The sequence below is a fragment of the Ailuropoda melanoleuca genome, chromosome 3 (assembly GCF_002007445.2).
Source record: "Ailuropoda melanoleuca isolate Jingjing chromosome 3, ASM200744v2, whole genome shotgun sequence".
Lineage (NCBI taxonomy): Eukaryota > Metazoa > Chordata > Mammalia > Carnivora > Ursidae > Ailuropoda > Ailuropoda melanoleuca.
The window spans coordinates 82,149,212-82,174,672 of NC_048220.1; the positions used below are offsets into that span (position 1 = coordinate 82,149,212).

A 25,461-nucleotide genomic window follows, 5' to 3' on the forward strand; every position below is an offset into this window, starting at 1 on the left:
TCTAGGGCTGCCATAACAAATTCCACAGACTGGGTGACTTAGAAATTTCAGTCACCACTTTGGAAATTAGACATCCCAAGCCAAGGTGTAAGCAGGCCGGTTTCATTCTAGGGCCTCTCTCCTTGGCTTATAGATGGCCGTCTTCTCCCTGTGTCCTCACATGGGCTTCCTCTGTGCACAAATCTGTGTCCTAATTGCTTTTTATAAGGACACCAGTCACACTGGACCAAGGACCACCCTAATGACCTCATTCAACCTTAATTACCTCTTTCAAGGCCCTATTTCTAAATACAGCCAAATTCTGAGGTACTAGGCATTCTGACTTCAACATATGAATTTTGGGAAGATACAATTTGGCCCATAACACGTATGTTATTTTTTTCTCAGATACCAGCCATGATTTAAGAATCTTACTGCCATAGGTCTACCCTTCCTTCATGTCCAGGCCACAGATCTATATACAATTACTCAAGTTCTCAATTCTGCCTCTTAAGTTTCTGTCCTTTACTCATTGCTTTCCTCTCTCGTGCAAAGTTTGAGCTTTCCTTGGTTCATCATTGAGACTTTGCTACAATCACTTGAGAGTAAACTTGTTCCATTGTTGACCTCCTGCACACCAATTCATCAGGAATACACAGACTGGCCCCAGGAAAATTTAAATGATTGACAGCATTAATGAATTACCCGTTTCCTGTCTGCTCTCTCTCCTTCTAAAGTATTCTACATATTGGTGCTATAGTAACCTTCCTATTAGAACAGATATCTTATATTTTCCCTACCCAAAAGCCACTGATGACTCATCATGGTCAACAAAAATCCACCCTCAATTTCAAATTCAAGGTCTTTGGCAAGCTGATCCCTACTCTGCGCACACCCCAGTTCTATTTGCTGTTTTATAAGAACATGTCCTATGCCTTCCAAACCCTGGTTATTGACTCAAACCAGAATAGTCTGCCTGCAGTGATGACCTTTTTGTTTCCCCATCCTGTGTCCTTGTCTCAATGTCCAACCCATTCTCCAAGCCTCAGCTCATCTACAAAAAATATTTCCAGATTTCCCCTCTGCCTGGGTCGTAATTAATCTCTCCTCTCCTCTTTTTTTTATATTTTGAATCTAATTATAGGATTCATTGCTGTTTGCTTTATATTAGGGGGGTGTGATCATAAGGTCGATCATAAGCTCCTAGATGGTCAGGTCCCACAGCACCTAGGACGTAGTTCGTGCTCAGTAAACGTACTAAACTGAGAACCTTTGTGTTAGAAGTTCCAGCCTGGCTTCTATTCCAGTTTTGGCTACTTATAACCTTGAGCAGGTCCCTTAACTTCTGTTGGCCTTCCTTGCTTCATCTCTAAAACAAGATTAATCATATCAGGGATGCTGTGAAAATTAATTATTTATCATTTTGAAAGTGCCTTGAGATCTTCAGAGATTGGCATTTCTATTTTTGTGGAATCTTTCTCACTAGAGCTTGCAGTTCTTTTAAAAGAAACATGCAAAGGAGGGGCATGGACTGTTCAAAGAACAGTTTTTTCAGAACTGGAAATAATTATATCCTATATTTCAGACAAGGTCATCTTTTACCCTTAATAGCAAATGATGGAGTCTCGAAGAAACCTGCTTTTCCTACCAGTGAGTTTAAAGTGATTACAGTATTTATGTTGAATTAGAGAAAGATGAGTAAGGATTCTATCATGCAGAGAACAGAGATATCCCTGAGGGAAGAAATAAATGAAAAAAACATTTTAAACATACCAAATGTAAATGACCTTTACAGAAAGAAACCTGCTGTTTATATGTCCTGGTCAAGGCTAGTAGTAGAAATACTTACTTGAGTAATTTGTTCATTTCAGGAGACTCAAGACATACCAAAGTCAAGGGCGAAGGGAACAAAGTCATTGATATTATAATAACTCATGTTTTGTTCAAATTAACTCACTCAATCTTCCCAATACTCCCATAAGATACTCAGGGCAGGTCTTACTAAACCTGTTTTAGGGTTGAACAAATTACAAGCCAGTATAGTTATGCAGCTTATCCAAGGCCACCCCATCAATAGTGAAGCCAGGACTCAACCTGGTCTCTTGACCCAAGTCCAGGGCTCCTCTGTCTCACCTCACTCCATCTCAGCCCTAGTGTTCGGGGCGCTGCACACAAGACACAGGGCTGCCTGAGAAGGATAAGATGGGGGCCAGGAGGGTGGGAAGGCAGAGAACTGCCTAAGGCAGCTTCAAGCCTCTCTTCCCCACCAGGTCCCTCGGCCACTCTGTGTAGGGATCCACCTTTTCCAAATGCTGCTCTTGGTGCCAAGGTGAGCTTTATTTCCCTTTATTTCCCTCCCCCTTCACCTCAGGCAGGGCTTCCCTCCCCTCCCAGGCTTCCACCGGTTGGCTGCTGTGTGGCAGTAATTTGAAAGTACCAACAGTGAAAGTGTTAATGGTGTCAGGCCCCAACACACCCAGTGCATGAAAAGTGATATGTGGGGCATATAGAGTTTGCACCCCCCCACCTTCCCCTGTGGTTCTCTGAAGAGAGGACTCGGCACCCCGAGATTGCAGCTCCTACAGTCTGAGGGCAGATCCTTCGAGAAATATCCACGGTCCAGACACAAACCTCCTGACTTCATATCCCTTCTGTGCGGCCTCTTGCTCTGGAAGCAAAAGTGAGTGAGGCCATAGACGAAGGAGTTCAGGAGTCCTTTCCATCTTGAAGGAAAGGCAGCCTTTTGCCACGATTGGTTCTCTCTCTTGTCCTCCAACAGCACTTTTCCAGCTCTTGCTGTATTCCTCACCTTGGGCCGTGGGTTATGGTTCTCTGGGGACGTGTCTTATCTCCCCAAATGGAGCGTAAGCTTACTGAGAGCAGCAAAAATGTTTACTTTGGTGGTAACGATGATGGCAAGCACTATTTACTGAATGCATAGTGAGTGCTAGGTGTGGTGCTAAACACTTTACACATCAGGTGTCATGAATCTTTGCAACAGCCTTAGGAGGCAGGTGTCATTATTTTCATCCAGATTTTATAGCTGAGGAGATAGAGAAATGGAGAAATTATGTGCCCTAGATATCACATCTAATAATCATCAAAGCCAGGACCACGAGTGAGGTCTATCATTACCCTTCTGTGTAACCCCTGAATGACCGAGTAGACCTAGCAAAAGGGCACTTAATAGGATGCCAAAAATATTTACTTGATGTTAGAAAACTGCTGTGTGGTTTAATTTGGAAGGCACATAATAGTAGGTAACATTTTCACTACCAGGACCTGTACACAATCTCTCTCCCCTTCGCCTTCTTTCTCTCTCCTAAAGCAAAACATCTTTCTTTACTATTCTTTCCATTTATTCATTGAAGCAACTGGGTCACTGCACTCCTCTTGCGGGGTTTCCTCTCCACTGGATTTTGTCAATTGTATTATATAATCCTCAAAACAATCATATGATTAATCTTATGAGGTAGGTACTGCTATTATTGACCATTTGCAAGTGAGAAAACATGGCTCAGGGTGATGGAAATTTTGCTTAAGGTGACGTAAGAAGTGGTAAGTGAGGACACAAACCTGGGTCTCACTGACCACAAGTCCTATGCCCCTGCCCCCAGGTCAAACAGCCTCTCCTATGGGTTTAGCCAGTGAGCATCCACCAAATGGGTATCAATCTCTCTGCTGTAATTCATTTTACCACTTACGCTGAGAACCAAAACTTGAAATGTTAGAGCACGTTGAGGTTTTAATGTTCATTTGCAAATTTCATGAGGATCATAAGTAGCATTCAGTGTTTGATTAAATTTCTCCAAAATGATAAACTTAGAAATGTGTCCTTGATCAAAGACTTTATCATGGGTAGTTAACTTACATGTTGTTTTTTTTTCTTTACAAAGTTCTTTAACTCATAAGTTGAAAAGGTAAAATATATAAGTTCCAAAAGGATTTGGATGAAAACAATAGATCCACGGTGGCCGATGAAAGGAAGTGAAGGATATTTGTGATAAATACCCCATCTGTAAAATTGTAAATAAAAGTAATAAATACTTACTTTTTTAACATTTGGGGACAAATGTAAAGTACAAAGAAAATAAAAGCCACCCACAAAGGTCTTGCTCTCAAATCCCTCACCTTTTGAGGTTGATGGGAAAAGCAGCCAGTCTCCTCCACGTTATGTGACTGCAGAGGTGAAGTTTGTCTTGCAAGTAGCAAGATTCTGATTCCCACTGTGGAATCTCTGGAGAAGTTTCCAGGAGGGATAGATCATATGTTCACAGGCCTTCGAGAAGGGAGACATTTGAGATAAGAAATAAAGTATCTAGGGGCACCTGGGTGGCACAGCGGTTGGGCGTCTGCCTTCGGCTCAGGGCGTGATCCCGGCGTTGTGGGATCGGGCCCCACATCAGGCTCCTCCGCTATGAGCCTGCTTCTTCCTCTCCCACTCCCCCTGCTTGTGTTCCCTCACTCACTGGCTGTCTCTATCTCTGTCGAATAAATAAATAAATAAATAAAATCTTTAAAAAGAAAGAAAAAGAAAGAAAGAAAGAAAGAAAGAAAGAAAGAAAGAAAGAAAGAAAGAAAGAAAGAAAGAATCTAGTGCTGATGGGGTAAGAGTCATTAAAACCTGGAATTAAGATCTGAGAAAGACACAAATCATAAAATACAGATATTCGTACTTGTAAGAATGAAATGGGGGAAAAAATGAAGAGCAGAAGACAAGGGATGTAGGTTTACAGTTTAGGTGAGTTCTAGAGATTTTGATACGAAAATACTTACATTTTTAAAGAAGGAGATTTTGACCCTTGTAGGAGGAGGTTGGGTCACAGGATTAAGTGGAACCTAAGCCACAGATGATTTCCAAAGAGACAAAAGACCTCACCTCTCCCAAAGATGCCAAGCCAGAGGTTACCAATGCCACAGGCAAGACTGCAGTCTAGCCATTCCCTGAGCCTGCCATTGCAGACCCGTCCTGCCCTTCCCCCCGGCCAGGCCTTCACTCTTGTCTCACTCACATTACAGTGTACCGGGCTGTTCCAGGTAGGTTTCCACTGCGATTGATAGTAGATCTGAGTTTAGAACCTTGCTCCTCAACGTGTGGTCCCTGGACCAGCAGCACCAACATCATCTGGACGCTTGCTAGGAATGCAGAATCTCAGGTCCCCCCCCCATCTTCTGAATCAGACCCGGCATTTTAATAAGATCCTTAGCTATGTAATTAGCTTCTCTCAGTGGTGATTCCTGACCTGAGGCCCTGGCAATCTTTGGAAAACATCATCCAATTTCTTCAATCCAGACCTCGGGTCCCCGCTTTCCCCAGTGTCATGTGACCCAGCCTGGACGCATTCACCAAACCACTTTATAGGACACTCCTCCTGGGGAAAAAGCAACAAACAAAACAGACAACATCCCCTACCCTCACAGAGCTTACATTCTGGAGGAGGGAGATAGACGGATTAAAAAAAAAAAAAAAGCTAAAAAATGAAAAACAAACAACAAACCAAAAAACCCTAGTTTTCTGCAAGGTCACCTCTACTCAGGCACCAAGGTCAGGGCTGGGGTGCTCGGTGTAGAGATCTCCTGTCTCTGGCCCAACACACACCTCCACCCCCTCTCTGTTTACCAATGAAGGAGAAAGGCCTTGCTGACCCGCATGCTGAGAGCTGGCATAAATGGTCAGGGTCGAGCAGCTCCCCGGGCAGATGGAAACAGTTTGCCTTCGCCCTGCAACTGGCCCTTCTCCAATGTGGCTCCTTCCTGAGATAGTCACAGTTCTAACGTTAACCACACGCATATCTGTAATATCACCTGCGATGCTTATTATGTTATTTAATGAGCGGGCGTAACAGATCGGAGTTTTATCGAGAGACCTAATAAAGCAGGCCCACTGATGTTTTCCAGTCGTCAGACTGCTCCACAGGCTCCTTTGCTGGCCTCCTGTAGGTCATTTCCAAGCTCACAAGAGCCACGAGTGCAGCGGGCAGAGGTGGGCCCTCGTTTCTTAGGAGCCCAAGTGACAGCAGGCTCAGCTCCTGGCTGGTCTGATTTTAAAATTGAGGCTTAACCACAGTTCATTTTGGGGAAGTTTTATTATCATTATTTTTGTTCAGGCAAAACACTCAACCATAAACTAACTTGAAGATTTTTCTATCGAGAGAGAAGAAAAGCAGACTACCAGCAAGATGGGGCCAAGCCGAAAAGGGAAAGAAGGGGAGGGAACGTTTCTTTACCAGCACAAGGGACGTCTTAACTCAGAAGCCTGCTTCAGCCAGAATGAAAGAACAGCCTCTCTCTCTCTCCTTCATAACCCTGGCCCAATTTACTTTTAAAAATTCTGCAGCCTGGTATGTTTACAGAAATCCGCTCAGGCATACATAGTTACATTTCTTTCTTCCGGAAAGATTTTGATTTTACGGTTTCAAAAAATATACCTATCATGTCAGGGCATGTCAGGCCTAAATGAACAACTGTTTACATTCCTTTAGTTCTCCTAATCTTTACCCAATGCACACATACTTTCTACATGTTTCTTATCATTGAATGTGCACAATTTTGCTTTCCACATTTTTAATTGTGCGTTTCTACTGGCGATTTTTTCCCCAAGTCATCGAGTATGACTTGAGACCCTGTTCTCTAATTCTTGCACTTCAAAATGGAAATTTTTTATTTTAAAGTGATTAAGTTGTCGTAAAATGTGAGTTGCAAGAGTGGCTTCAAGTAGAGTGTCCGCTTTATTTAGCTTCTGGGTTAAGACAGGCTGCCCACCCTTCACGGACTCATCGTCTCCACGGTCACCTGATTCTGCCCTTCGCTCTATGTCCTTCATGCAGTATTTCTAAAAATGCCGATGTAAACTTCATAGGAGAAAAATCTTTCCGAATAGATTTCAAACAGAGAAAATTGAAACTCTGAGCCTAGTGGTACAGAAGAATCAGCTCGAACCAGAGGGAGAGACGATGGTGGAGCTGGTGACTCAGGGATGTGACGGTCCTGGGAATCCAGGAAAATTTTTAGAAGCACATGGAAAAAACAAAGAGGTTCTCGGAGACAGCATCAAAGCCTTCTTTTGTCTAGAACGTATTACAGTACCTCTATCAATTCAAAGCACTAACCTCTCTACGTTGTTCTCTTTATAGATAAAACGTGAAGGGAAAGGACATTACTGAACAAGTTATTCTTCACTGCTGTCCAAGGAATTATATGACAGCTTATGCCCTAGGTCCCCCGGGGCTTATGCACAATAGAAAAGAGTAAAGAGCAAAGTTTTACGTCTTATGCGATTTTCAAGGCAAGAAACTTAATATCAAAAGTTGTTTCGTATGGTAAATTAAAACTGCATATTTAAAAAGGAGAGCAAAAAATAGCATAAAAGCCAGCCCCAAATTTACCAGAAAAGAATTAAATTAGGAAGTGGAAAACACTAATGCTGTTGTATTATTGTCTACTGTACATAACAAGTAACCCCAAAACTTGGTGACTTAAAACAACATTTATGTCCATGGTTTTTGTGAGTCAAGGACCTGGGAGCAGCTTAGCAGGGTGGTCTGGCTCAGGGGTTTGCATCTGAAGACTGGACTGGGCCTGGGGGATCCTCTTCCAAACTCACTCGTTAGACTCATGGCTGTTATCTGATTCCTCACTGGCTGTTCGCAGAATCATCAAGTGGTCCCTCCATCAGGCTGCTGAGTGTCCTCATGATGGGGAACTTGGCTTCCTTCAGAGTAAATGATTTGAGAGAGAGAGCAAGAAGAAAATTAGGATGCCTTTCACCATCTAGACAAATGCCTTCACTCCCACCGTGTTCTATTCATTAGAAGACGGTCACTGAGTCTAGTCCGCACTTAAAGGGAGGGGAATTTGCCTCTGCCTTGTAGGAGGAGGATGTCAAAAATCTGTGGATATATTTTTAAACCACAGTACAATAGGCTTTTAAAACCCTGAGGAGTTGGGGGTGTGGAGGGTTCCAGGCTGAATTGGGGAAACAACCCCAAACCCGAGGGTATCTACCAACACTCACACCCCCCTCAGCATTCACTTTTACTGTGTTTGCTTTTCAGGCTTCCAATTCCAAGCACCTACAACTCTGGGGATTTTTCTGACCAGCAAGGGCTCACTCAGCCTCCTGTAGGGCAGGCAGGAAGTACTGGGGAATTTATGCCTCCTCCTAGCAAAGCTCAACCAGTGACTTGACAACAGGTGGGGTAAACACCCAGTTCCTCCACTCTTCATTATGCTAACTCTAACATCTGTTGTATACAGTCTACCAGAGTTCCCTGCTGGGCGTGCTCCCACTACTGGCTCCCTTCCCTTTCCTTCCTCACTTTCCACTCCCCTACCGTGCTTCCTGGGATCATTTCCCAAATAAACCACTTCCACTCATTTCCTTGCCTTGCTTTGAGCTTCCGTGGAAACCCAGCCTACAAACCACGAACCCCTGAAAAGAGTAGAGTATAAACCCACGTGAGGAGTACGAGCTCTAGCACAGGACCATTAACAAAACCCCGAAAGGGGGAATAGAAGCCAGGTCGTGTCAAAGAGAAGATATTCATCATTATCTGTAGTATGACTTCATTTTTATAAAAGTGCTTTTCTCTTGCTCCCCATCCAGCCAACCAGCCAGCTACCATCCATCTCCTGTTCACTTATCTATAGACGTGCATAGAAATATGTCTAAAATCATGCTCTTCTAGGGCTAGGTCTAAAGATCTCTAGATGGTGCAACCTGAGGTGACTTAAACCTTTATACTTTCCTTTTCTACACTGTACACATTCTTTATAATGTTCCATTTTTATAAAAACAATAATAATTTTTTTCTTTACAAAAGCAAAGACTGCAGACAAATATGCCAAGAGCTGAACAAGAGTAGTTCATTCTATATACATTTTCTTTTATGCCTTTTTATATTTGTAGTGAGAAACAATTTTCTCTTCCTCATCCCTATTCAATCAGTAATGGGTTTTCAACCTGAAAATACGCAGTGTTGACAAAACGCAGCAAAATAGGCAGTTTTATATATTACAAAGCAGGGAGGAGGATACTTGAAAGCGGTGAATTGGTAAATTGGTAAAACCTTCCAGAAAGGTAAATTAACAGTATAAACCAGAGGCTTTAAAAATATCTATGCTTTTGATCCAGAAATTCTGCCTCTGCTTATTTAGCCTAAGGCAGTGTTTCCCAAAGCGTGGTCCCATCATCAGAATCACATGGGCCCTTCCAAAGATGTCTGAATCAATATCTCGGATTCAGATTGAGATCTGGGAACTTGGCTATAACAAGATCTCCTGATAATTCTTATATACATTAAAGCTTAAGCCCCACTGGCCTAAGCAAATGAGATCCATTCATTAATGCTTCCTGAGTCCCTGCTAGGGGTCAGGCTCTATTCTGTGCACTGGGGACACAGTTGTAAGTCTGTAAATAACACAGAAAAAGTCCTTGTGCTCATGGAGCTTATTCTTTTTACTCAAACATTTTATATCAATCTATTCATTATAGTATTTATGTTAAAAAAATAGGACGTAGAGGAAATTCTCAATGATATTTCAAAGAATGGCATGGGACACTATTCACCATGTGTTGTCAGAAGAAAATAGTTGTGATCCCTTTTTAAAAATATACATATCCATTAATAAAAAGAGTAAAGGGAAATATATACACAAAAATGTTAATCTTTATGGGGCACCTGGCTGGCTCAGTTGGTAGAGCATGAAACTTCTTAATCTCAGGGTCGTGAATTCAAGGCTCACATACCTTCTTAAAAGTATATATACATTAATCTTTATTATCTCTGGAAAACGTGATTATGGGTTATTTTTATAATATATTTATTTTTTTCTTTAGACTTTGTGGTAATTTCTAAATTTCTGGAATTAGAAGAAAATATAATGTTTTAAAATTTTGATTATAACACCAGGGGAAATGAGAAGTTTCCCTATGCTAGATCTATCTTTTAAAATATGTTCTGATTTAACAATATCAATACACAGTTACTCTCATTTATGAACTGAACCCTAGAACTTTTTATTCCATTTTGAGAGCTATTCATTTTCAATTTCGGTTTTAAGGAGATGAGCTTTCAAGTGTTTTGTGTGCTTGGCTAACAGATGAACCCTAAGTACTTTCCAGCTCTAACAAATGGAGAGCTCAGGAAGATTCTTTTTTCTTAAATTTTAAATCTTTGTTGCTTTTTCTAGATTTCAAATATAATGTGTAATTGTCATGTAAAAATACTAAAAGAAATATAGAACATTGGGGTGCCTGGGTAGCGCAGTCGTTAAAGCGTCCGCCTTTGGCTCAGGGCGTGATCCCGGCGTTCCGGGATTGAGTCCCACATCAGGCTCCTCCACTGGGAGCCTGCTTCTTCCTCTCCCACTCCCCCTGCTTGTGTTCCCTCTCTCGCTGGCTGTCTCTCTGTCACATAAATAAATAAAATCTTAAAAAAAAAAAAAAGAAATATAGAACATAGAGAAAATTAGCCATTCCCCCACCCCCAAGAAAACCACCTTAAAGGATTGGGTTGGATTCTTTTGGATTACATCTCCATGCATGAGATACCTGTGTTATATACACAAACACACACACATGCACATATATATGTGTGTGTATATATGTAATTTTATTTGCTTTAATCTTTTACATGCTGTTTTGGATCTCAGTTTCCTTCTACCAGATATCATAGCTATCTTCCTGTGTCCTGTTATAGAAACTCACTTCATCTTTGAAATGGCTGTATAAATTACATTGGAAGGACATACGTTGATTTAGTGTAAGAATTCTTCACATTTAATCTTTCTTATATTTTATAACTGATTATTGCTGATTATGTAAGAAGCCTACTGATTTGGCATGCTTACAGTTACGTCTGGTTTCCTTACTCCTACCTCTCATTAGACCTAATTGCTTTTCCTTTGATTCCCTTAACATTTCTAGGAAAGAAGTCATATCATTTAGAGATCATGACACTTTTGTCTCTTCTCAATACTTCTCATCCTTCTTCCTCCTGTAGTCTTATGCCTTGGCTAAGCTCTCCAGGAGAATGATAAATATCACTGAGCATGGCCAGCTATGTAATTTAGGTAAAAGTTGATCATTTGGGTTCTGGAACGATTTAGAAAGCCAGTTATCTAATTAACCTACATAGACCTGGCCAGAGCGGGCTTGTTCTCAAGCACCACCTTGCTTCCTCCCTAATCTGACGATGTACGTTAGGGGTAGAGAGTTCAAGGTGGACGTTTTTCATTGCAGGCATCAGAGGCAGAATGAGGAAGTGCTGGACCCACTGAGAGGTGGTACTAATTTGCAGCTTCCAGCCTCAGACAGAATCTTGTTCTAGTCTCCAATTTCCTATTTCTGCCACCTTCTATCACAAGAGAAGGAAAAGAATTAGGAACCCTCCGTTCTGCTGTTTCACACCTGTTTTCTCCCCAGGCAACTCTGCTCCTGGCTGGACAGTGGTCATTTCTGCCGAAGCACGTAGGAAAGAACTGCCTGGGCTGGCTAGTGGCTCTACAAGTGGTGGGAAGGATAACCAAACCTAAAGACTTTGGTAGAATTCCTGGTGTTATTAAGCTGATCTAGAAAGTTGCTTTCAACTGAGTCGGGGGGGTGGGTATGAAGTTGAAAAAATTATTTCCACTTAACCTAAAAATCAGGCTAGAAAACGGGAATTATTATGGCTTCAGGGAGAAAAAAAGCAAAGACTGTCTGAGGTCAGCAGAATGCTGTCAATATCCAAGTTGGAAAAGTTGGAAAGCTGTGCTGTTTTTACTTAGCCTCATCTTGTTCTCAGTAATTGCTTCCTTTCAACCATAAAGTTGTTTAGTGTAGGAGAGATATTCCAAGGCTTCTCTTTATATTCACTGCTGCAAGATCCCATTTTAGCATAATTACAGTCTTGGAGTTGCAGAGACAGGCTCACTCTAGCTAGCGATGCAGCTGGCTTTCTCAAATGACAATAGGGTGCTCACCCACTTAGCAACGTCCAAGGCTGTGAGCCAGGGGGAGGCCCTCATGCTGAAATTTTGCCCTTGCTTTCTGTACTTCCTCCGTGAAAATGGAGAAATGGTTTAGAATATTAAAAAGCACAAAGTTTTTCTTTTATTCTTTTTCAGCTTTTAAAGGGACATGCAGAGATTCAACTGTGGATTTTAGTATCCCAAGTCAGAGATTACTCATCTTTACATCCCTGACTGATACTGCCAAGCAAAAACAACAACAAAGAAAAACCAAATTTGCACTGCTTTTCTCTCCTTCTTGTCCATCTTCTTACATTTCTCTTTCCTTTTTGTGTGAAGACTGAAGAAAGCTTAAATTTGCCTGCCTCCTTTACCTGCAGGGTGATCCAGCTTGACTCCTTGCTATAGAAATTCTTTTCATGATTTGAAATGCTCAATGACTGTTCACACTCAATCTTCAGTTACCTAGAGACTTCTGCTTATGTCTACACCAATTTCCCTGAGTCTCAGCAAGACCAGGGCCCCACCTTTTCTACCCAGCTCACCCAGATGTATTATCCACTGTCCCCAAGTTTTATTTATTCTTCCTTCACACAAATTCTTACACCTGTCCCCTTTCTATTCCACTAATCACAACCTTAGTTCAGATCTTTATATCTCTTTCCCGGATTATTAAAAAAGGTTTCCTAAATGGTCCATCATTTCCTAAATGGTCCACCTACTTCTGGGCTTTTCCTATTCAAACTCTTTTAAAAGTTTCAGATCAACTTTCTTATAGCACCATTCAAAAGGAATGAACAAGGGGCACCTGGGTGGCTCAGTCAGTTAAGCATCTGCCTTCAGCTCAGGTCATGATCTTGGGGTCCTGTGATCCAACCTTGCATCAGGCTCCCTGCTCAGTGAGGAGTCTTCTCCCTTCCCCCACCCCATGCTTGTGCTCTCTGTCTCAAGTAAATAAATAAAATCTTTTTAAAAAAGGGGTGGGGGGAATGAACAAAAAGACTTATAAACCATCCATTTTGTGTCAGGTGCCAAAACGGACATTAGAATACTTGGATGAAAGTTACTCTCATGACTGGACTTTCTACTCCGCTCAAACTGGTGTCTTTCTTGGATCAGGGACAAGTTCCATATATCAATACTCCTCAAAGGGGGGACATTTGAAATTTGGGAAGATTTTTTTTTTAAGATTGATTGGGGGGGCAGAAGGAGAGAGTCTCAAGTGGACTCCCCACTGAGCTTGGAGCCCAAGAGAGGGCTCGATCTCATGACCCTGAGATCATGACCTGAGCCGAAATCAAGAGTGGGGAGCTTTAACCAACTGAGCCACCCAGGCGCCCCTGGAGATATCTCTGATTGTCCCAAGTGGGGTGGATAAGGGAGTTACTAATCTAGGGCAGGCAGGCCGGGGATGCGGCTAAGCACCCTGCAATGTACAGGACAGCACCCCACAACAAAAATAGTATAGTGCAAATGTCAGTGGTGCCAAGGTGAGAAAAAATGCACATGTTCGTTGACTCATGAGTTGCCCCATCAGCTCAGTGCCTGCCATCTACATGTAATCAGACCCCACCCATTCTCCTCCAAAGCTGCTTCAGCGCTGCCTCTCCTACTCGAGTTCTTCATGCACCTTTGGTCTGTACCACTCCCAGTGGGTGTATCAAGTGTCATTTTCCTTTGGAGAAAGTGCTCTATGTCCCACGTGCCCTGTCTTGTCCAGGTATTGCTGAAAGTCACTGGACCCATATTCTATTCCACTTTATTGTCCATAGCACCAAATACTGGGCCATCCGTATGTTACCTAGTTAGTAAATACTTGTAACTCAAAAGATAAGCCCATTAGCAAAGAATTTGACAGTTGAAGAGGTCCGAGGAGATCTATCGCAGAGTTGGTAATGGGACAATTTAGTTGCAACGATCTCACTAAGAACAAAAATTGTATTATTAACACAAATGTAACTATGTTTTTAAGATTTTGTATTTGTAATTAATCTCTACACCCAGCACCGCACACTCTGGAGTCTCATACCCTACCACATGAGCCAGCTAGGCACCCCTCACATTAACTACTGTAGACTGTACGGTTCAGTGATATTAATACATTCACCTCGTTGTGCAACCATCACCACCATCCCTCTCCAAAACTCTTTTCATCTTGTAAAACTGAAACTCTATACCCATTAAACAATAACTCCCTACTTTCCCCTTTGCCAAACCCTGGCAAGGACCATTCTATTTTTCTGTCTCTATAAATTGGACTATTCTAAGAACCTCTTATAAGAAGAATCATACAATATGATGACCTTTGTCACTGGATTATTTTACTTAGCATAATGTCTTCATGGTTCATCCATATTGTAGCATGTATCATAATTTCATTCCTTTTTGAGGCTAAATAATATTCCATTGTATGTATGTACCACATTTTGTTTATACATTCATTGTCAATGGACATTTGGGTTGCTCCCACCTTTTGGTTACTGTGAACAATGCCTCTATGAACATAGGTGTATAGATGTCTGTTTGAATCCCTGCTTTTACTTCTTTTAGGTATGTACCCAGAAGTGGATTTGCTGGATCATTTGGTAATTCAATTTTCAATTTTTTAAAAAAGATTTTATTTACTTATTTGAGAGAGAGAGAGCACAAGTGAGCAAAGGGGCAAAGGGAGAGGGAGAAACAGACTCCCTGCTGAGCAGGGAGCCCAAGGCAGGGCTCGATCCCAGGACCTCAATATCATGTCTTGAGCTAAAGACAGATGCTTAACCGACTGAGCTACCAAAGCACCCCTAATTTTCAATTTTTTTGAAGATTTTTATTTATTTATTTGAGAGAGAGACAGAGAGAAACCACAAGTGGAGAAAAGGCAGAGGAAGAGGCAGAAACAGACTCCTCGCTGAGCAGAGGGCCCGATGCAAGGCTGGATCCTAGGACCCCGAGGTCATGACCTGAGCCAAAGGCAGACACTTAACTGACTGAGCCACCCACGCACCCCTCAATTTTATGTTTTTTTAGAGATTGCCATACTGTCGACCACAGTGGCTGTACCATTTGACATTCCTACCAATAGTGCGCAAGAATTCCAATTTCTCCACATCCTGGATAACATAGTTTGCTTTCTGTTTTTTATTTTTGCTTTAATAACGGGTATCCTAATGAGCGTGAACTGGTACCCTATGCGGTTTGAGTCGCCCTTCCCGAATGACTCACGGTGTTGAGTATCTTTGCATGTGCATATTGGCCACTTGTGTTTCTTCTTTGGAGAAATGTCTATTCAAGTTCTTTACCCATTTTTTTAATTGGGTTGTTTCTTTTGTTGTTGTTGAGTTGTAGGAGTTCTTTTTTTTTTTTTTTAAGATTTTATTTATTCATTCAACAGAGAGAGAGACAGCCAGGGAGAGAGGGAACACAAGCAGGGGGAGTGGGAGAGGAAGAAGCAGGCTCCCAGCGGAGGAGCCTGAAGTGGAACTCGATCCCAGAACGCCAGGATCACGCCCTGAGCCAAAGGCAGACGCTTAACGACTGAGCCACCCAGGCTCCCCTGAGCTCCCTATTCTATTCCATTGGTTTATATGTCTGTCTTCATGCCAGTGCCACACTGTTTTGATTACCATGGTTTTGCGGTAAGTTTTGAAATCAGAAAGTGTGAGACCTCTGATTCTGTTCTTCTTTTTCAAGATTCTTTGACTATCTGGGGTCCCTTGAGATTCCACATGATTTTAGCATGGATTTTTCTATATACGCACATCACGTTGGAATTTTGATGGAGGTTGCCTTGAATTTATAGATCACCTTGGGTAGTATTGTCATCTTAACAATATTACTTCTTTCCATCCATCAACACTGGATTTCTTTCCATAGATTTGTTTTTCTTTAACTTCTTTCAACAAGTTGTTACAGTTTTCAATCTACAAGTCAATTAGATTCTTTTTTTAAAGAAGTTATTTTGTAAACAATATAATAACAACAGTATTGGAAATTTAAAAATAGAAGTTATTCATCCCAAATCTCACTTCCCAACAGATCATTTAGCCTCACTTTTCCCATGTCTTCTTCTAGTCTTATCTGCATGTATATATAATTTCAACATAATTGCAATTGTCACATGAATCCAATTTTGAACCTCGGTTCTATACTTATTATTACATTCTACTCATTTTCCATGTTGTCACATAGTCACTTGAACAGATGCTGAGGGTGCTGGACCAATAACTGATTCTATCAGGAGGAGGAAGTGCATCCAGTGGCCTGAGCTCTGGGGTAGGAGTAGAAATGGAAATCCACTACATCAAAAACTAATGATGTCCTGTATGGTAACTAACATAACATAATAAAAAAAAATTTTTTTTTAAAGATTTTATTTATTTATTCTACAGAGATAGAGACAGCCAGCGAGAGAGGGAACACAAGCAGGGGGAGTGGGAGAGGAAGAAGCAGGCTCACAGCAGAAGAGCCATGTGGGGCTTGATCCCATAACGCCGGGATCACGCCCTGAGCAGAAGGCAGACGCTTAACCGCTGTGCCACCCAGGCGCCCCTAATAAAAAAATTTTTTAAAAGAAATGGAAATCCTCTTTTTTTTTCCTTGTAACTTTCACAAAGTAGTGGAAATAAATACTTACTAAGCAGAACGAAAACAAGGATTTTAAAGATTGCTCTAGAGAACCTGTTTTGGTGCTTGAATGAGAATAGTCACAAGTCAAGAAAATATTTTGGCTGACTTTACTGGTGCCTCCTCTGAATTTTTTCTAACCCTAATTCTAACATGTAGCATTTAACATTTGGAATCCATCTTGAAATCCAAGAGTCCCAAAGCATCAAAAACATTTATTTGCTACGCTTATCATGGCAGATGATTGAAATATATATCCATCTGTAACCTGTAGTCACTCAGTTTTCAATAGCTGTGCAGGAATTCTATGAAACTGAATAAAATGCAATTAGGTTTTTATATGAAGAGCAATTTTAGTGATATTTGATGTTATCACCTTTCTTGGAATGAAAAATTAAGTTGATGGTGTTAAGTGTTGGACTGGGAGGTATGAATTGGTAAAGACAGGTTAGGGAAACCTTACCACGCCAAAGTTTATGATCAGAGTATGAACATGCCCCTAAGTAAAAAGCAGTCTGTCTTCTAGAATTATCTCCCCTCTACTTAGGAGGAGCCTGTACATACTTGGCTATACCGATGAAAGCCCACAGCTTCACCTTCTCTTTTACAAGTTTATGCCATTTCGTGGATGAATTTGAGGACCGATAAAATGAATCCGAGCATAGGTCTTGGATTCTTCCTTTCTCCTGTTGCCTTTTACCCTCCCCCCACTTGTTTTTCTTAATTTCTAGTCCACAGACATTACGGACAAAAACTCCCAGTAGGCATCATCCTCATTCTTCCCCTCCCCCATCTCCTCTTCTTCTCCTCCTTCTGAGATTCTTACGCCAGTTTTAAAGCTCTTTATATAAATGTCCTGATAAGTCACATTTTTCTACTGTGACCACTTTCTCCAGGTTGAGGAATCGAAACATTGGCAAAGCACTTACAATATTCCTTTTAATTAACTTATAATGTTTGCTTTCCCACTCAGTTTAAAATGAAAAAAAATTTTTAAACTGGAATCTATTTTTGTAGTCTTAGATTAAAACTTTTTTTAACTCCTAGAGACCAGCCCTGAAAGATCTGAGACCTTACTTAAGAGGTTAAAATAACAAATACCCCTGTGAGTAGCTGCTGGAGAACTGGTTAGTTTAACTCCTTAGGCCGGGTGCCCAAGGTGGGCACTTCCATCTGTAGCACACACACCTTATTGTAGGTGTAGAATGCACACGTTTTCGCCAGTCACTTTCAACATACACCAGGGAAGTAGATAGCTCCATTAGGCAATGTCAGAGAAGATAAATGTGTCCAAATTACTCGCCAAAAATGCTTAGTGAGCATCAGAGAGATGGGTTCTGCTTTCCAAATTATTAAGCAGACTATTCAGAAGTACTGAAACATTCATTTTTCATTGCAGATTGTTGACTGGAAGCCAGAGATGGCTGTCTTCCTGTGGTGCCCCATGGTGACGCCCACAGGAACTTTCTCCCTTCGGTATTCAACCTGCTAAAAGGTGTGAAAGGATATGCATCATCTCTCAGCCCTGACACCTAGGATGTGACTGAAGAATTTTATGCACAGAAACCCATGGATCCTGGAAGGTCAGTTGTCTACTGTTAGATGCATTTGTCTCGGTAACATCAACTTGTCTGGTTTTCTCTGCACAAAAATGCTGAAATGAATGATCACAGTCTGCATATGTATGGTGTGCATACTTGTATCATTGTCTGTATGTATACATCTTTCTGGAAGGCAGGGCCTGGATCTAAGCCATGATATATTTAAAACGCAGCATTTTGGGGCACCTGGGTGGCACAGCGGTTAATCGTCTGCCTTCGACTCAGGGCGTGATCCCGGCGTTCTGGGATTGAGCCCCACATCAGGCTCCTCCGCTGGGAGCCTCCTTCTTCCTCTCCCACTCCCCCTGCCTGTGTTCCCTCTCTCGCTGGCTGTCTCTATTTCTGCCGAATAAATAAATAAAATCTTTAGAAAAAAATGCAGCATTTTGCTTTGATTCTATAAGAGGTAGAATGCGACATCAACCATCTCTCATGAACTGTTTTGAAAATGAGGTCCTAGGACTATCTGCATCCGAATTAGCTGGCTTTTAAAAAAATTCAGATTTCAGGGTCTCACCCCAGGTAAGGCCTGGGAACCTACTCTCTGGCAAACACCCCGGAGATTCTGATGCAGATGATTCCATCAACTGCCACTGCCTGGGGAGTGGCCGCAGAGCAGCCCTCAAAGTCCTCCACAGAAGAGCTGAGCTCTCCTCTCCCCCTTGGTGTCCTTGGTGAAGGACAGAATTGAACGTCTACACTGCTGCAGTACTTTACGCAGAAGTACACATAAAACAGAATTAAGAGCAGGTAGCAGCATTATTTTGACCTCCATCGACTTAGTCATCTTCTTTTCTCATTCTGGTATTTCTTCAGTTTTTCTCCACAATGAAATGAAGGCTTGTGCTCCAGCTATAGACCTGTTACCCTCTTTTATTTTTCGCCAAAGAGCAGAGAACTATCCACCATAGCCACTACGTTTAGGGAATGATTCGATTATCATGTGATTATTCCTTTATTAGTAACTACTAGTGAGGGACTAGAACTCCAGCTAGCTTTTTCCTTCTGACCACCAGACACTTGGAAGAGAAAGAATATGATAGGAGATACAGGAGAATATAGGAAGTGTAGGAACATTCTCTGTTTGAAAACACATCTTAAGAAACTTGGATAAAAGAGGCGGAGTTCCTCTTCCATACTTTTCCTATTGCTTTGGAACTCTCTACCTTCTCATCAATTTCTTTGATGAGAAAATGTTGTGTTGCTTTTTTTTTTAATATTTTATTTATTTATTTGACACAGAAAGAGACAGCGGAGACGAAACACAAGAAGGGGGAGTGGGAGAGGGAGAAACAGACTCCCTGCTGAGCAGGGAGCCCAATGTGGGACTCGATCCCAGGACCCTGGGATCATGACCTGAGCTGAAGGCAGACGCTTAACAACTGAGACACCCAGCCACCCCTAAGTGTTGCTTCTGTTTGCTATCACCCAGGTACCTTTCCTCTCCACTAAAGGGCCTCCAGCTAAAATTTTCTCCTCCTTCCTATACACCAGAATTTGTTCTCCTGTAAAGCTTTGCCTCTTCGTGTATCAATATAAATGCAGAAATCATATATAAAATATTATCAAATAGAATCCAGCAGCACATCAAAGGAATAACACACCAAGGCCAAGTAGGCTGCATTCCAGAGATGCAAAGGAAAGTCAATTTTAGGAACTCTATTAACTTAGTTCACTTGAATAGATCCAAGGAGAAAAGCCATCTAAGATCATCTCCATTGATGCTGAAAAAGCTCTTGAAAAAAATGTACATCTGTTCTTCAGAAAAACTCTCTGTCCTTAACATGACTGAGTAGATCTATCTTAGCCGCAAAGCCACCATATATCTAATGGGGAGCTACCAGAAACATTTCCACCAAAGTCAGATAAACAAAGGATATTTATTTATTCTTATTTCTCTCAAGAGGCATTGTAGGAAAATGGTAAACTTTATGGACTTTGGCATTCAACCACCAAGGTTCAAATCCCAATTTGCCACCAAGGACCCATGCGACTGTGGGCAATTTGCTTAATATTTCTGTGCTGAGTTTCCCTTTCTGTAAAATGTAGTTAATGATGAGACTTGCTTCTTAAGGCTGCTGGCTATGAGATGTAAATAGCTTTATAGGTATAAAGTACTTATACACTACAAGGCATGTAAATACTCAATAACGTTTTACCATCATTACTGTTATTTAACATTTTTTAAGGTACTAGACAAGTAGACAAACCAAACAGATAGGAGAAGGGGATTAAAAGTATTAAAAGGGGGAGCACCTGGGTGGCACAGCGGTTGGGCATCTGCGTTCAGCTCAGGGCGTGATCCCAGCGTTCTGGGATCGAGCCCCACATCAGGCTCCTCCACTAGGAGCCTGCTTCTTCCTCTCCCACTCCCCCTGCTTGTGTTCCCTCTCTCGCTGGCTGTCTCTATCTCTGTCGAATAAAAAAATAAAATCTTTAAAAAAAAAGTATTAAAAGGGAAGACCTAATTATCTACACTTTCCATTACTGTAATTATAAAACTTGGAAATCCTGGGGCGCCTGGGTGGCACAGCGGTTAAAGCTTCTGCCTTCGGCTCAGGGCGTGATCCCGGCCGTTATGGGATCAAGCCCCATGTCAGGCTCCTCCGTTATGAGCCTGCTTCTTCCTCTCCCACCCCCTGCTTGTGTTCCCTCTCTCACTGGCTGTCGCTATCTCTGTCAAATAAATAAATAAAATCTTTAAAAAAAAAAAAAACTTGGAAATCCAAGAGAATCTACTGAAAAACTACCAAAACTAATAAGAAAATTCTATAAATAGTAGAGTATAAAATTCACATTTAGAAATGAATAGACGTCGTGTATATGAAGACAACTTGAATTTTAAAAAAGGCATAGCGTATTCTTAAATAAGAAGATTCAGCATCATAAAGATGTTAATCCTCCCTAAGTTAATTTATAAGTCTGACACTACCATTAATAAAATGCAAGGAATTTTTTTTTAACTGAATAAGCTGATTCTAAATTTCATATGCAAAAATAATCATTCAGGAAGTTTCAGGGAAATTCTGGAAAAGAAGAAAGTAAGTGATTATTTATTCCAGCAGATATTAAATATCATAAATCCTCAGTTTTTTAAAAGTAAATACTAGCACTTGCCTCAGACTGGGCTCCCTGAGCACAGGACTGTGTCTCCCCCCTCAGACTGGGGCTCCCTGAGGGCAGGACTGTATCTCCCCCCTCACAGTGCAGCTCCCTGAGGACAGGGCTGTATTCCCCCTCAGACTAGGGCTCCCTGAGGTCAGAGAATTGGCTTTTCCCTCAGATTAGTGTTCTTCTAAGGTATAGGGCTATTTCTATCCCTTGGTCTGGTCTCCCCAAGGGCAGAGGGTGAAGGGCTCCTATTTCATGTCTCTTTTCCCTTCTCTCTCTTCCTTTCCCATAATTCCCAGGGTGTATGGCCCCAGGAGGGCTTTGGCCCAAATGTACTCCCTCTGGTCAGAGCCATCCATTGGGGCCATCAAAAGGGCCTTTGCCCTACACTCACTGAGTGGCAGCACTGGCCAGTGGGATCACATTATGAATTTTCTGGACCATAGGCACTTCTCCTTGTGAGCCCCTTCCTCCACGAATACCAAAAATTATGTTTCGTAACTGTGTTGGAATAAAGACAAATATATTCATATTATATATGAAAACACTTTATTTGATTTAAAAAATCATTTTTTCCTTTCCATTTTAAGATAAACTAAAACATCAGGGTGCCTGGGTGGCTCAGTAGGTTAAGTGTCCAACTTGGTTTCGGCTCAGGTCATGATCTCAGGGTCATGAGATTGAGCCCCACATTGGGCTTTTGCTCAGCATGGAGTTTGCTTGAAATTCTCTTTCCCTCACGTGCTCTCTCTCTCTCTCTAAAGATAAATAAAATCTTTTTAAAAAATAAAACATTTTCATAGACCCCTAAAAATTTTTTTTAAATTTAAAAAAATAAAAATATATACTAGCACACACATAGATTAGCAGAATAGATTATAAGCCTAGAAATGAGCCTACACACATGCAAGAATTTAGTGTATAACAAAGTGGTCATCTCGAATCAGTTGGGAAAGGTGGAACTATTAAATTTTTTTAAATGGTGATGTGGTAACAATGTAGCCATCTGGGAAAAAGTAGAAATAGATCTTGTCAAGACCTATTACAAGCCTGAGAGTTTACCCTGCTTGCAAGCCAACAAGTTAGCCTGCTAGGGTTTCAGAGATGCTCTCAGAAGATAGGAGATTCCTGGGCCAAAGACAAAAGAAGCATGAGCTCCAAAACTGCATTAGTTCCCCTTGCTCCCTAAGTTCCCGAGAGAGACGCAGAGATTGGTCAGGTGGATGCTTCACACCACAGTATCACAGTTGAGGAACTCTGAGCTCAGGAAACCCTCCATCTCATAAGGGGACTGCTAGCAAACCTAACCTAGAGGGAAACATCTTTATTATCCCGGATAGCAAACAAATCTGCCATTCGACCTGGAGAGAGAAACTATTTCTATCTCCCGAGGCTGATCACTATATAAACATCCCTGAAAAGAGAGTTCAGAAGAAAAGCTGTCACAAGAGGCACAGAGATGAGAGCTCCATGAACAATTGACTCCCAACGATACACACCTTTCCCCATCTACCAAGATAATTTCCAAATGGATCAAAAAATTAAATGTATACCAGAAAAGGAGGGTGCCTGGCTGGCTCAGTCGATAGAGCATGTGATTCTTGATCTCAGGGGTGTGAGTTCAAGCCCCACGTTGGGTGTAGAGATTACTTAAACATTAAATCTTAAAAAAAAAAAAAAAGGAAGAAATTAAAGAACCATAAAAAAAGAGAAAAAGAATCCTCAGAATGGCAGGAACTTTCCAAACTATGACACAAAAAAATTATAACATAATTTAAATGCATGCTAAAATCACCAAAAGAAAGTCAAGAAGCAAACCTGGAAAGAGAATTTACAGCTCAGATCTTGAACACAGAGCTGATTAACCTAATACAATAAAATGCTGCGAAAAACCAAAGCCCAACAGAGAAATGGACCAAAGAGAAACACTCTTCACCAGAAAAGAAAATACAAATGGTTCTTAAACATATGAAAAGATTTTCAGTGTTACTCATAGTAAAAGGGAGAACAGCCAACTAAAATTACAATGACAATATTTTCCACCTATTTGGCAAAACAAAAATTTTACAATACACTATATTGGTGGTGTGGAGAGACAGACATTCTCAAACGTTGCTGGGGGAAGGTGAATTGGGACAATCTCTATGAAGAGAAATTTGGCAATACTATCAAAATTAGAAAGGTGCATATTCCTTGCAAATCCATTTCTAGGAATTTATTCTATAGATATACCAGTACACATGCAAGTATATACAAATGATATTCATTGCAATGTTGTCGGTAATAGAAAAGTATTCGAAGAAAAATCAAGATGGCAGAGGCTTAAGAGACTTAGTTCCTTAGTTTCCAGGAACTCAGCTAGATAGCTATCAAATCATTCTGAACACCTGCGAACTCAGCCGGAGATCTAGGAAAAGAATAGCTGCAACTCTACAAATAGAAAAGCGATCACTTTCCGCAAGGTAGGAGGTGCGGAGAAGTGAACGCAAGGCCATATATGGAAAGATAAAACTGCAGGGGGAGGGAGCCTACGTCAGCTGGCTACTGGAAAGTGATAAAACAGCAGAGCACAAAATCAGAACTTTTGGAAGTCTGCCCAGGTGAGAGACGGCCCTGCTTGAAAGGCACTCAGGTGGCAAAGTGGGGCAGACTCCTAGGTGGGACAGTGTGGTCTCAGGATCTCGGAGTCACAGGAAGACCGGGGGTACCTGAGTGTGGCAGAGTTCCCAGGCATCAGAGCAGGGAAGCCGGCTGCAATGAGCAAGCCCAGAAGTGGGCTTTCAGCTCGGGGTTGCCATAAACCGGGAACGGTATCATGGTCAGTCAAGAGCCCTCAGACCAGGGGCCTAACAAGCAGCAGAACCAGCGAGTCCTCCCTTCTTCCCCAGGGAGGAGTGGCATGGCAGCATGCTGCTATAGGAGTCTGCAGAGTTTAGAGACTCGAGACAGGGTCAGAGTGTGGACTGAGATGAGGCAGACAGGGGTGATTGACTGCTTTTCCCCAAGGGCTCACTGAAGAGTGAGGCCCCAAGCTTTCAGCTCTGGGGCCAGACACTAGAAGGCCACCGTTTTCATTCTCTTCATTCTCATCGTCTAAAGCTGTGCAAAAGCCTTCAGGCAACAAAAGCCACACAGAGCAAACCGGAGCAGATGACTTAGCCTGGCCCCTGGCAAGGGATGTGCCATTCTGCCCAGGGCAAAGACATTTGAGAATCAACACAACAGGCCCCTCCCCCAGAAGATCAGCAAGAACATCCATCCAAGACCAAGTTTACCCATCAATGAGAACTGCAAAACTCCAACATTAGGGGAATATAGCACAAAGAATTCATGGTTTTTTCCGCATGATTTTTTAGTCTTTCAATTTTAATTTTTTTCCTCTTTCCTTTTTCAACCAATTTCTTATGTTATCAGCTCTTTTTAAAAATCTTTTTTAATTTTCATTTTACAGTTACATTCTGTTCCTTCGTTGTATTTAATTTTATTTTTGTATATATATAAGTTTTTCTTTCTTTACAATTTTGGGATCTAGCTTTCTAACACATGGACCAAAATACACACAGGATCCAGTGTATTGCTCTTTTCTGTCCACCTGTCTGATTGTATTCTCTCTCTTTTTTTCTTTTTTTCTTTTTTTAAATTTTTATATATATTTTTTTCAGTTTCAGGTCTCTTCTGATTTGTTTGGTGTATATATTTCTGGGGTCATTGTTGCCATTTTAATATTTTGTTCTCTTGTTCATCTATTCTTATCTGGACAGAATGACAAGAGGGAAAAACTTACCTCAAAAAACAGAACAAGAGGCAGTATTGACTGCCAGGGATCTAATCAGTATAGACACGCGTAAGATGTTGGAACTAGAGTTCAGAATAACAATTATAAAGATACTAGCTGGGCTTGAAAAAAGTACAGAAGATGCTACAGAACTCCCTTCTGGAGAAATAAAAGAACTAATCAAGTCAAAATCAAAAAGGCCATTAATGAGATGCAATAAAAAGTGGAGGCGCTAACTGCTAGGATAAATGAGGCAGAAGAGAGAATTAGTGATACAGAAGACAAAATGATGGAGAATAAAGAAGCTGAGGGAAAAAAAGATAACTACTGGATCATGAAGGGAGAATTTGAGAGATAAGTGATACCATAAAGCGAAACAATGTTAGAGTAATTGGGATCCCAGAACAAGAAGAAAGGCGGGGGGGGGGGGGG

General features: G+C 41.4%; 1 long non-coding RNA gene across 1 annotated transcript in view; it reads left to right on the forward strand.

Moving 5' to 3' along the window:
- The window catches only part of LOC117801546, a 50,919-nt gene extending 32,519 nt beyond the window's left edge, over positions 1-18,400 (forward strand). Inside the window, exons 2-3 of the long non-coding RNA XR_004624182.1 lie at positions 14,482-14,516; positions 17,942-18,400. This is a non-coding gene — a long non-coding RNA (uncharacterized LOC117801546). The remainder of the gene's footprint in view (positions 1-14,481; positions 14,517-17,941) is intronic.
- Positions 18,401-25,461: the final 7,061 nt, after the last annotated feature.